We start from the raw sequence: 12,057 nt of genomic DNA, 5'->3' as shown, positions 1-12,057 counted from the left end.
TCCATAAAGATTAAATTATAATGTTTATTGGAGAAAATTAATATCCAGGGAAAGGATGGAATAGCAAAAGAGATATCCAAGTATCAGAAAAGGGCTACAGACTTTGGTCTTTACTAAGAGATCAGTTAGTAAGATTCCCCCAGCCTAAAAGAGAGTAACAAAATGAAAAAGAACCATCCCAACCAGGCTGGCATGGGGGAGGCTTACCATAACACAGGTGTGGAGGTTCAGGCAGCAGAAGAGATGAACAGCCAAGAAGGCAAGCCCCTACTAAAATTTATGTTATGGGTTTTACCATCAGGCTTAGGTGAGTCTGAGAGAGAGCAGATTGGTCTGGACCCAAAGGGCCCACCCATCTAAGTACTGTGCTAGACTGGGATAACAGTAGGAGGCCCTGTTGCCATATCTATGAGACTAGATCAGACACTGAATTTCAGTTTTGCCACAGCAGGCAGGGTGATATCTTCTGGATCCCTTTGGTGGGCCTTCCATAATGCCCATTTGTGCATGCTCTCTCTCTCTCTCTCTCCTGTCTCTGCTTGCCAAGAAAGAAAGAAAGAACAAATGGACTACCTTGCTCCTATTTCTCTCTCAATACGACAATATAGAACATCAGATTTAGAGAAAAATTATCATTATTTAAATTCATAGATACCATCTCAGCATTTAAAGCCAAAGCTCAGTTTGTCCAATGACTTAGTTTGCTGACCCTGGTTTATAGCATTAGCTACTTCAATTAACATAATTTTAGAATCAATCACAACAATTCTTTTCTCTTATAGCTTTTGTCCACCATTACCACTCTTTAAAGTTAAATAACATGGTTGCCCAAGTTTCTTAACTATCTTCCCTTTGGAAAGCTATGTAAATCTAACATTGTTAGGTCACCGAATGTAGACTCAAGAGAGAAGCATGTAGATGTGTATAAGGTCATCAGACCATTGGAAAAAGCTCACACCTTAATACAGAGATTGGATTGGAGAAATGATTTAGTGGTTAAGGCACTTGCCTGCCAAGCGTAAGGACCCAGGTTCAATTATCCAGTACCCACATATACCAGATGCACAAGGGGATGCAAGCACCTGGATTTTTTCAGGGGCTAGAGGCCCTGGTGATACCATTCTCTCTTTTTCTATCTGCCTCTTTCTCTCTCTCAGAAAGAAAGAAAGAAAGAAAGAAAGAAAGAAAGAAAGAAAGAAAGAAAGGGCAGAAGAAAGGAAGGAAGAAAATATTAATACAGAAATTTTTATTATCCACACTCACAAAAATTAAATGAATGTATTATTCTGGAAATAACCAGGTGAATTTTGATGTGTGTTAGGAGGGAGATTTGCAAGTTTTCACTGGATACAAAGTTTAAACTCATTTGTATTTAAATGTCATGGATAAGTTTGCCTTAAATTAAGCAAAAAGTAGTTATTCACATTTAAACTAAAATATTGGTCAAATTAAAACATTATATTCATATACATATATATACACATATATACATACACATACATATATATATATACATATACACACACACACATATATATATATCCTGTGTTAGTATGTATATATGTGTGTGTATGTATGTGTGTGTGTGTATGTATATATATATATATATATATATATATATATATATATATATATGTACTATATCAGCACTTTGGGGACCTAGGGACTTGTTTTACTTATTTTTCACATTGCACATACTTAATACATTTTATATTTGTATTTTTAAAAGTGACCATTTGAAAGATATTCAAACAAAGTTAATTGATTGACTAAACGAGAGTCATACAGTTTTTTAAAATATTTTTATTTGCACAGGGAGAGAGAAAGAGAGACAGAGAGGAGAGAAGAGAGAAGTGAGACCCTGGGACAACAGGGTCTCCTGCTATTGTAAACAAACTCGAGATGTATGCACCACTTTGTGTGTATGGCTTTATGTGGGTACTGGAGAATTAAACCTGGGTTAGCAGGCTTTGTAACCAAGGTCGTTTAACTTCTGAGCCATCTTCCCAGCCCTATAAGAGAAATATTTCAATTCAAAAACATAGAAATATTTTATGTGATACTGTCCATCCCCCTCAAATTGTACTTAAATAAAAACAAAACATAAAACCTTAATTTATCAATCTCTTGTACTTTTCAATGTTATTTTATAAGACAATAAAGTAAAGCTGATATGGTAAATAGCTTCAGGTATTGTTATAACAAAATAGCAAAAGGAATTCATCTCCATAACCCCCCTCCCCCCCACAAACACTGTTAAACTATTAAATTAAGTATGACATTATATAAATATAATTTGCAAGCAGGGAGAGATAGAGAAAGGAGAGACAGGCAGAGAGCATGGATGCACCAGAACCTCTAGCCACTGCAAACTCCAGATGCATGTGTCTCTTTGCGCATCTGGCTTTAAGTTGGTACTGTGGGATAAACACAGATTGTTAGGTTTTGAAGGCACATACATTAACCATTGAACCATTGCTCCATCCCTGAATTGTGTATTTTGAAGAAAGCAATAAAAGCCACACAAAATTGCCAACTATCATGAACCTATTATGTAGACTTTAGTGAGCATGGACAATATGCATAGATACTCTGGTATCTGTATTGGCATTTTCATTACCATGATAAAATACTTAAGGAGAGAACCTAAAGTGGGAAAGATTCACTTTGGCTCCTGTGTTAGGTTTCAGCCCATATTTGTTCAGAGCCATCGTGAGGCAGAATGTTATAATGGGGACAAAGTGGTTCATATCTTGGCATCTGCAGAGAGAGAAAGGACAAGGCCAGGGATAGGATATATTGTGTCTAGGAATGTAGCAAGTGACTTCCTTCCTTCAACTAGGCCCTATTTATTAATATTTCTATCACTTCTTAATAATGCTGTTAAATTATGAATCATCAATGTGTTAATTCATTAATTAGGTCACAGCCTTTTTTCCAGTCCTTTCTCAAAAGGCTGTGTTCTGACAACCAAGACCCCAACACACCTTCAGGGCCATCACAGATTGCATTCCTAAGACTAAACTGGATTTACAAATGTGTCGTCCAATGCAACTATCGCTAAAGCCTTTATCTGGGAATTATTATAAATTTGAGCTCTGTTGTAGTCAAAGCTACTTGACTTTGTTAAATCTTCTCTAGAAATGAGACTATTGAGAAAAATAACTACTATAAAAATCAATACCTAGTGCAAGAAACCATTGAAAACCATTCTTCTTCAGTAAAATTTGGGAGAATAGTTGAAGAAAAGTGAAGATAAATTCTTAGTTAGATGGACGGTTGCAAATCCTAGCTTGTAATATGTGTGTGTGTGTGTGTGTGTATATATATATATATATATATATATATATACACATACACATACATACATACATACATGGGACTAAATGTGAGTAAAACCTAAAGAACTAGAAAGAGAGGGTAAAAAGAGATGCTGAGGCAGGGGTGGAGGGCTTGACAGTCGGAAGGAGACTTGGGGGAAAGCACAAGGCACAAGGCGATGGGAGAGATGAGGGTGGGGTGTAGATCAACTAAAGCATTCTTTCAAAAAATGCCATGATATCTAAAACTATGTATGGTAATTAAAGAAACTAAGAGAAACAGTATGCCACCATGTTGGATATGTCCTCCAAGTTATGACTTCTGGGGCTAAAATCTTGTTGACTAAGAAGAGTTCCCTCTGCCGCAAGAAGCCCAGCCTCTCGTGAGCCGTCTTCAGGTAGTACTGGAACCATGCTCCCTGCCATGTCCATCACTGGATCATGCACAGATATATTTAGCAGATTGCCTGGTGAATTTTCCTGCTAAATTGCCTAGAATGCACAACTCAATCCTTTTCCTATTTTCTCTCCTTTCTTATTAGATAAAAACAAACAGCATAAATGGTGATTTAAGTTTTCTCTCTGCTTAGAATTTATATGTACTTCACAGGCATCATTTTGTGATCCTCGGGTTTAAAGGCTCTAAGTCATCAGAGAAGCACTCCCACTTGACTATGAATGAAAATCAGACAGTCATAATGATAAGTGTCACAGGTGGAAAAATAATTTTAACTATGTTGTAATCAAGCCCAAGTCTGATGCATTACCTTGGTGTTTCAATTGTGATGAAAATATCAATTTATATGTTAACTCTTCAAGAAGAGCAACACAATATGTAAACAGGATGTGTTCAAGTTTAATTTCAACCTGAGATACAAATACGTAAAGATAGTTCAAGACACTAGGTGGGAGCTAAATTACCAGAAGTTAGCTTGAAAATAGAATTTGCATTGATTGCTTTCACCACACTCCTTAGGAAAAAATGATTTCATCACTAAAGTATTATTTCATCCACAGTACTATAGCAAAGAATTCACAAAGATATTAATTCTCCAAGCAGATTTAAATCTTAACAATCAGGTATTTATGCCACTCAACAGTTTTCAATTTCTATCTAGGAAAATCAAGCTGTCCCCATTAGTGCCAAATCTATTTTTCAGATATAATTTAATTTAATTGTAACAAATACAAAGTCTTCCTGATAGCTACGTGAGCACAGGATAATTTATAGGCTCAGAATTAAATTACAAAGTATATTTCAAAAAAACCAATATCTTAATAATATGGTACTACCATCACTTTTCACCAATTATGCATGAAAAGAAATAATTGGAAAAATTATCTATTAAAATTCTCCCTCTAGGGACTGGAATGATGGTTTATTGCTTAAGGCACTTGCATGCAAAGCCTAAGGACTAAGGTTCAATTCCCCAGTACCCAAATAAGCCAGATGCACAAGGTAATATATGTATCTGGAATCTGGCAAGCCTTATAATACTTTCTTGCTCTCTTTCTCCATTATCTCTCTCCCTTTCTCTTTCTCTCTTGCTTTCTAACTCATACATGTATAAAAAATTAAAAATTAAGATTGAGAAACACCCATTCCCTACCCCTTTTTCAGAAGTTGTTAATATATCCTTTTTTTCCTCTGGAACTATTGAATTTTTGTGAATTTCCTCCATGAGGTGTAAATATAGTTAATTGGGGTGTACCCAAATAAGTGTTGGATATTTAGGATAAAGTGATGAGAAAGGTATGGTTGGTTTCTTCTCTTAAAATTATAACATAAGGAAGAAAACATTGAAACAAAAATCACTATTCAATGATAGGAATAAAAGGCTTTCTAGTAATTTGTGTAATATCTCTGTATGCTTACCACAGTCAGATTAGAGAAATAAGAGAATGGACTTTGCCTGTGGGGGGAATGAAGAAGTTGTTACAGTGAGATATAAAGCCCAATCAGAATGACATAACACTAGATGAGGAAAGGGAGTGAATCTGCATAATTTTGCTAGTAGAGGAAAAATCAGTAATAAGGATAATGAGGATAGTTACAAGAAAGAGATGAACCCATCCCCAATGGATACTTTGTTTCTTGAATTTTTTGAATATTCATGTATAAAGATATGTATTATGTGGTTCTCTCTCTCTCACACACTCTTTAAGAAATGAAACATTCTCAGGTTATTGCAGTAGTTGTGAGGAATACACAAGTTCAGAGTCCATTTCAGCAGTTGACCTCTTCCCACCAGTCTTTTATTATTTACTGTGTTTGTTATTGTACATAGGACCCAGGGTGTCATGCATGCTAGCTAATGCTATGTCTTTGTATGTTATCTTTGCCCTCTTTCAAATTTTGAGATAGGGTTTTACTAAGTTTCCTAGACTGACCTTCAACATATGATCTTGCTTTTGCTTCCTAAAAAGCGGGAAGTACAGTTCTGCATCAGTATGTCTGTCTATGTACCATCCAGTTTTAATATTTCTGTTCCTCCCTGTGTTAGTCCATCTATCCTTGGAAAAAATAATGCTTTTTTAACCCCAGAAATGTACTTCTTGCAGCTATGGAGACTGGAAGTCTGAAATCAAGTTGTCATTAGGGTCAATCTCTAGTGAGGATCCTCACCCAATTTGATGCTGGTGATTTCTCTGTGTACTCTCACATGACCAAAGGAAGGTGGAAGAGGGTCCATTGTCCCTTTTGTAAGGACACCAATCCATCAGGCCAGTTCTGATAGACATCTTTAATGAGCTGACTAAATTCATCAGAACAATTGCACTCAGAATGCAATAGTCCTCTTACTGGCTGGCTTCAGGTCATCCTGTGGCAATCAGTTGAGTTTGGGGTGAAATGAAACAAACTTTTAGGATCCTTATCAAAGGAAATCCAGAAAGCTTCTGCTGAAGAGTACAAAAGGAGGCTACAGCAATTATATGCATCCAAGCCAATAGAGGGGAAATAATTATCTCAAGCACTGGGGACATCAATGCCAAAAGTTCAAATATTCAACAAGAACTAGAGGTTTTATTTGTCAGTTCTCCTATAGTGTGATAAAAAAAAAATGGTAGACCCCTTACTAGCCCTTAATACAGCAGTTTTTGAAGTGCCTCCTTTTAGGTCCATTTTTATATCCAGACTATAGATGGACCCATCTTCCACAATGTTCAATACATATTAATAGTGGACATCCCATCTTTCACCCAAGTGTCCATTCTACTTTTGAGAAATTCTTGAGTTTTCTGTGCAAACTGTGTGCAATTAAGTGTTTCCATTTTCCTCTGGACACATATTGGATAGGAGATCCTTCCTTACACTTGAAGAAGAAGGCAGAAACGGAAAACGATTTGGGCTGTGTAATTTTGATTATGGAAACCTGAAGCTAATTTGTTATACCCATAGCCTAGAGACCCATGGCTATTTTCAGAGACCCTTATTTGACTATTGTTCACATTTTATTGAACATTTTCATCCTATAATCTATGATACAGCCTTGATAATACTGACTAAAGTATTATTAAATTACTTAACAAAAATCACACGTATTTTCTTTGCCTTCTATTCATATCATTCTATTTTCCCACCTATTAAGTTGGATTTGATCCTCTTTTCCTGTAATGACTCTTTCATCACTAGTTATATTCACTGTTTCTCAACTTGCCTTTTGCATAATGATTTCTGATTCATCATGATACTCCTCCATTTCAAACAAGTGCTTCCCAAAAGACTATCCAAATCTTGCCCATGGCTTAAGGCTTAAATTAGCCATAGATACCTTAGTACCTACCTACCATGATTATTGTAGCTCTAATCATCTCTCTGCTTTATAAAATTTTCATTTTGGGGGATACATATCAATTACATTTTATAAAAAAAAAGGAGTTTTATAAAACAATATTGGTTTTCAGTATCATAGTCTACATATTACTCAGTTTCACGTTGATATGGCACAAATCAACTTACAACAGAAAAACATCATTTTATCTTATAATTTCAGAGATTCTCATCCATAGTCACTTGTGCTTGTGTCAGTAGTACATCTTAGCAGTGAGTAGGTGGTAGTGGGGGTCTGTTCATTTCATGGTGGCTGGGAAGCAAGAGTGAGAGATAGAAGAGGGACCTAACATACTCTTACTCTCACCCACATTCCAAATGTCCAATGTGGAAGACAGCTCTGCATTGCTGGAGTGAACATCCAAAGCAGGCACAGCTGAAGGAAGGAAGGAGGAAGGAGTTTATTTCAAGCTTACTGATCCAGGAGAAGTTCCATGACTGTGGAAGAAGCTGGCTCCACTCATAAATCCAGAGAAACCACCGTTAGCCAACAAACACCAGAAGGAGTAAATAGCAGGACCCAGCCACAGCTCAGATTGCTCTAAGTATCTTTGGGCTGGATTCAGATCTGCCTCTAGTGACACCTTAGGGCCGAACTCCAGAATCCAGCCCCCAGTGATACCTCTTCCAGCCAAGTGGTTGGAGATCCAAGTTACAAGTTTAATAACACTCAAGTCTATGACAGGCATACATTCAAGCTACCACATTGCACCCTGGACACTGATAGACTCATGATTACCTCACATTGTATTCTGTTCAACTTAAAAGTCCCCATAGGCTTTGCCACATTTAAGAATGTTCCAGCCGGGCATGGTGGCGCACGCCTTTAATCCCAGCACTCGGGAGGCAGAGGTAGGAGGATTGCCGTGAGTTCGAGGCACCCTGAGACTCCATAGTGAATTCCAGGTCAGCCTGGGCTAGAGTGAGACCCTACCTCAAAAAAAAAAAAAAAAAAAAAAAAAGAAAAAAAGAATGTTCCAAAGTCCTAAATCGTATCTAAGATTCAAGCCTCTTAATTGTGAAACCTGTAAAATCAAAACAAGTTACATACATCCAGCAAATAATAGTACAAATAAAAAATTTCCATTGCTATGAGACATAATGAGAGACTGGACCAATTCAAGATCAATAACCTTCAGGTAAACATCAAATATCAAATACATCAAGTCTGACATCCACAACCAGTGGCAATAGTCTCTGTATTTTCCAATATTGCCCCACCAACAGAGATGAGGTAGCTGGGGAAAACTTCCACCTCTATGCAATAGTGCTTCATGGTAGCCTCCCCACAGTCTTGGTATATCCAAAACATCCTCAGGTCTCCATTGAAAGCCATAGTCCATTCTCCCATGACCTTATCAGTTTCTCTATCACACATATTACACCTTACCTCACTTTCTGTGTTTCAGCAGTGGCTCCTGAAACTATGAGTAGTTCATGACCTACTTACATACATTTTTCATGTTTCCAAAACCAATATCAGGTGTGCAGTAATACAACCACTTTGAGGAAATAAATTGTGATCTTGAAGAGTAGGTTATCTTTCACTCATCTCCTTTCAAAGAGGTTCCATTCCTATTCATTCAGTCTTTACTGGGTGGGATCACCTTAGGAATCCTTTGTTTCAGTGTAAAGCAGTTGACCATCCTTAACAACAGCAGCTTGAGCAACTAGTCTTTGTTCCAGTAACCTTAATCTTTCTTAATTTTTCCACCTTATATCTCTCAATTCAAAATTTTCTGCCAAACACATTAGTTAATTACTTTGAAATTCAACTTTGATTAAACTCTTTGTCCATAGACAGAAGCCACCTCTTATGCCAGAAATCCAGTTCCAACAAAGTTTTCTGTGGTTTCTCCTTTCCCTTAGAAAGTGCATAAACAAAACCTCCAAATACAATTATATCTACAGTTAAGTATTTTCACACTTTCACCAGAATAGCCCATAAAATTGGCTTAATACACTGTGAAGAATATACAGTCACAAGTTTCAAAGTCCATACATTTTCCTAGTCTAGCACACATGTTCATCACACAGCAACACTATCCCACGTCTGGTACCAAGTTTGTGATGTATACAGCCCCACATTGCTGGGATGAACATCCAGACTAAACACAGCTTATGTGAGGAAGGGGATTATTTCAAGCTTATAGATCCAGGGGAAGTTCTAAAATAGTGGAAGAAGATGGCTCCCATTGATAAACCCAAGTAGAAAGAGAAAACATTACCCATCAAAGACTAGAGGCAACAAACAGCAGGGGCCCAGCCACAGCTCAGACTCCTCAGCAAACCTTCATGCTGGGATGAAGATTTGTCTACAGTGACACTTTACAGTTGGACTCTAGGAAATGTCTGTCCAGTGATAGCTCTTTCTGCCAGGTGGCTGGAGATTCAACTTAGAAGCTTTAAAAAACACCAGATTCTACAGGGTACATGCTTTCAAGCTATTACATCTACCATATCCTAATATCACCAGAGTTTGATGACCAATCTATCAATACATAGGCTTTTGGGAGAATAGTTTAAAACCATAGTATTCTACCTATAGTCCCAAAGCCTCATGTTCTTTTTACAATAGGAAATTCATTCAGTGTTTCAGAGACTCCTCAAGCTTTAACCATTCCAGCATTGCTGAGAAGTTCAAATCCAATGTCTTCTCTGAAATTCAGGGTAAACTCTTACCTATAAGGCTGTATAAAATAGTAAGTCACATACTTCAAAATATAATGGCACAGAGCAAATTTCCCATTCCCATTGAAAAAGAGTAGAGACAGAAATGAAAGACTTGATCAAAGCAAAGTGAAACACCAGCAGGGAAATTATTAAATCCTGTAGCTCCACAACTGACCACTGGAGCACATGTTAGAATGGTAGAGATCACAGATGGTATGGGAAGCACTGCTTATATGCCCTTGTCACTCATATAGTCCCCCTCACTCACGGTTTCCCCACATAATCACTTTCTTGTACTTCTATTCACTTCCTGCACTTTCTCTCCTAGGTTTTCTGCATTGCTGATGTCTTTACAATCCTGGAGTTGCCATTGAAGCTTGGGGTTTGTTCTGACTCCTTTGTCATCTCTCTCAGGAGCTACTTTTAAGTTGCCTGACCATGTCCCACATTTCTGGACTTCACAGGATATCACTTGAAATTTTGGCAGAAGACTCATGGACTTAAGTTCTCACATTCTATACAACTGCAAAATCCCTACCTCATAAGAAATTCCAGTGATTAGAGTTATACTTGTCTGTGCTAGGTTACAATGACCACCATGATGGTCAACAGTGTCAACTTCATTGGATCTGGAAACATTGAGGAGACAAATCCCTGGATGTGTTTGTCAGGGAACTTCTACATTAGATTAATTTAAGTGGAAACACTCACCCTAAAAGCAGGTGACACCATTCCTTGGATGGTGGTTCCAGACTGAGCAAAAAGGAGAAAATGAGTGTATATGGACATTCTGCTATCTCTGCTTAATGACCACGGGTGCAATGTGACCACCTCTGTTTCCTGACATCATTTTTTTTCTCACCACTGTGGACTGTAACCTCAAACTATGAGACTAAATAAATTCTTCCCCCTTTTTAAAAAAAAATTGGTCATTTTATGCTTTTTATTTATTTTATCATTTATTTATTTGAGAGCAAGAGAGAGAGAGAGAGAGAGAGAGAAACAAGGGGGGGAGAGAGAGAGAATGGGTGCACCAGGGTCTCCAGCCACTGCAGACAAACTCCAGATGCATGCATCTAACGTGGGTCCTGGGGAATTGAACCTAGGTCCTTTGGCTTTGCAGACAAACACCTTACCACTAAGCAATCCCTCTAGCCCAAATTCTTTCCTTTCTTAAGATCTTTTGTCAGTTATAACAACACTGAGAAAAGAAAATAATTAATATAACTACTGAGTTCAGAGAGATGAGCAGAGGAAAATAATTCCAGGGAGCCAAGTCCCTAGGTAATTCTTTGTGAGCAGGATAACCTAGGACTCTCCTCCAAATAAAAGTATTTGAGCCTAAGACCAGTGGGCCTTTCTGATTCCTGAGATGTCCTGATGGCATTTTCCCTATCCTCCCCATGCAAGGTACTTGGCCTCCTTGTTGTGCTGATCTCAAATAAACAAATTCCTTGACTATAAGTTTGAACACTCTCCTTTTATGGCCAGACCATAATTTTTTCACATATTTCCATCCTGAATTTTACTCTTGATTATGACTGAAAATCTGTTTTATAGCTGCCAGCAGTAGTTATGTGACTGTGGCTGCTATGTGCTGTCTTCATATTTACCCCACCAAATTAATCAGTCCACCTCCTTTAAAAGCTGCCTCACACAATGACCTTAAACCTAAGCAATGTATACATAAGTTATTTATCAGGATTTAGCAAGAGTGATCTCGAGTCCAAATCCCATCAGTGTCTTCATTTCCATCTGAAACCTCAAGGACCTGTACTTCCCCCATTCCAACTGCTTTGCCAAGAACTCACCAGAATTGGTTCATTATCCTCTTCAGTCACAGGAACAACCTCACTTCACTTGTCAATTGTACACTTTCAGCTTTCCATTGCTATCTCCAAACACCAAAGAAAACTCAACAAGTGAAGGAAAAGGTTAATTTTGGCTTATGGTTTCATATACTTCTTTACACATCAACGTGGCTCTTTTGTACTGAGCTTGGGGCAAAGTGTTCACTGGATGAAGCTTATTCACTTAAGAATGCCTGGAAAACAATGGGAGGGAAGAAGGTGCTGGAGCCACAGTATCCTCTTCAATGCATAACTCTAGTGAGTGAACTTCCTCCTAATCAGCTGTATCCCTTAAAAGTCCTACACACCACAATGATACCACCAACTGGGGACAAAATCTTTGATAGATGGGACTTTATGGGACACCTCTATACCATCATTC

The sequence above is a fragment of the Jaculus jaculus genome, chromosome 11, assembly GCF_020740685.1.
Source record: "Jaculus jaculus isolate mJacJac1 chromosome 11, mJacJac1.mat.Y.cur, whole genome shotgun sequence".
Lineage (NCBI taxonomy): Eukaryota > Metazoa > Chordata > Mammalia > Rodentia > Dipodidae > Jaculus > Jaculus jaculus.
Note: the sequence above shows the minus strand (reverse complement) of the source record.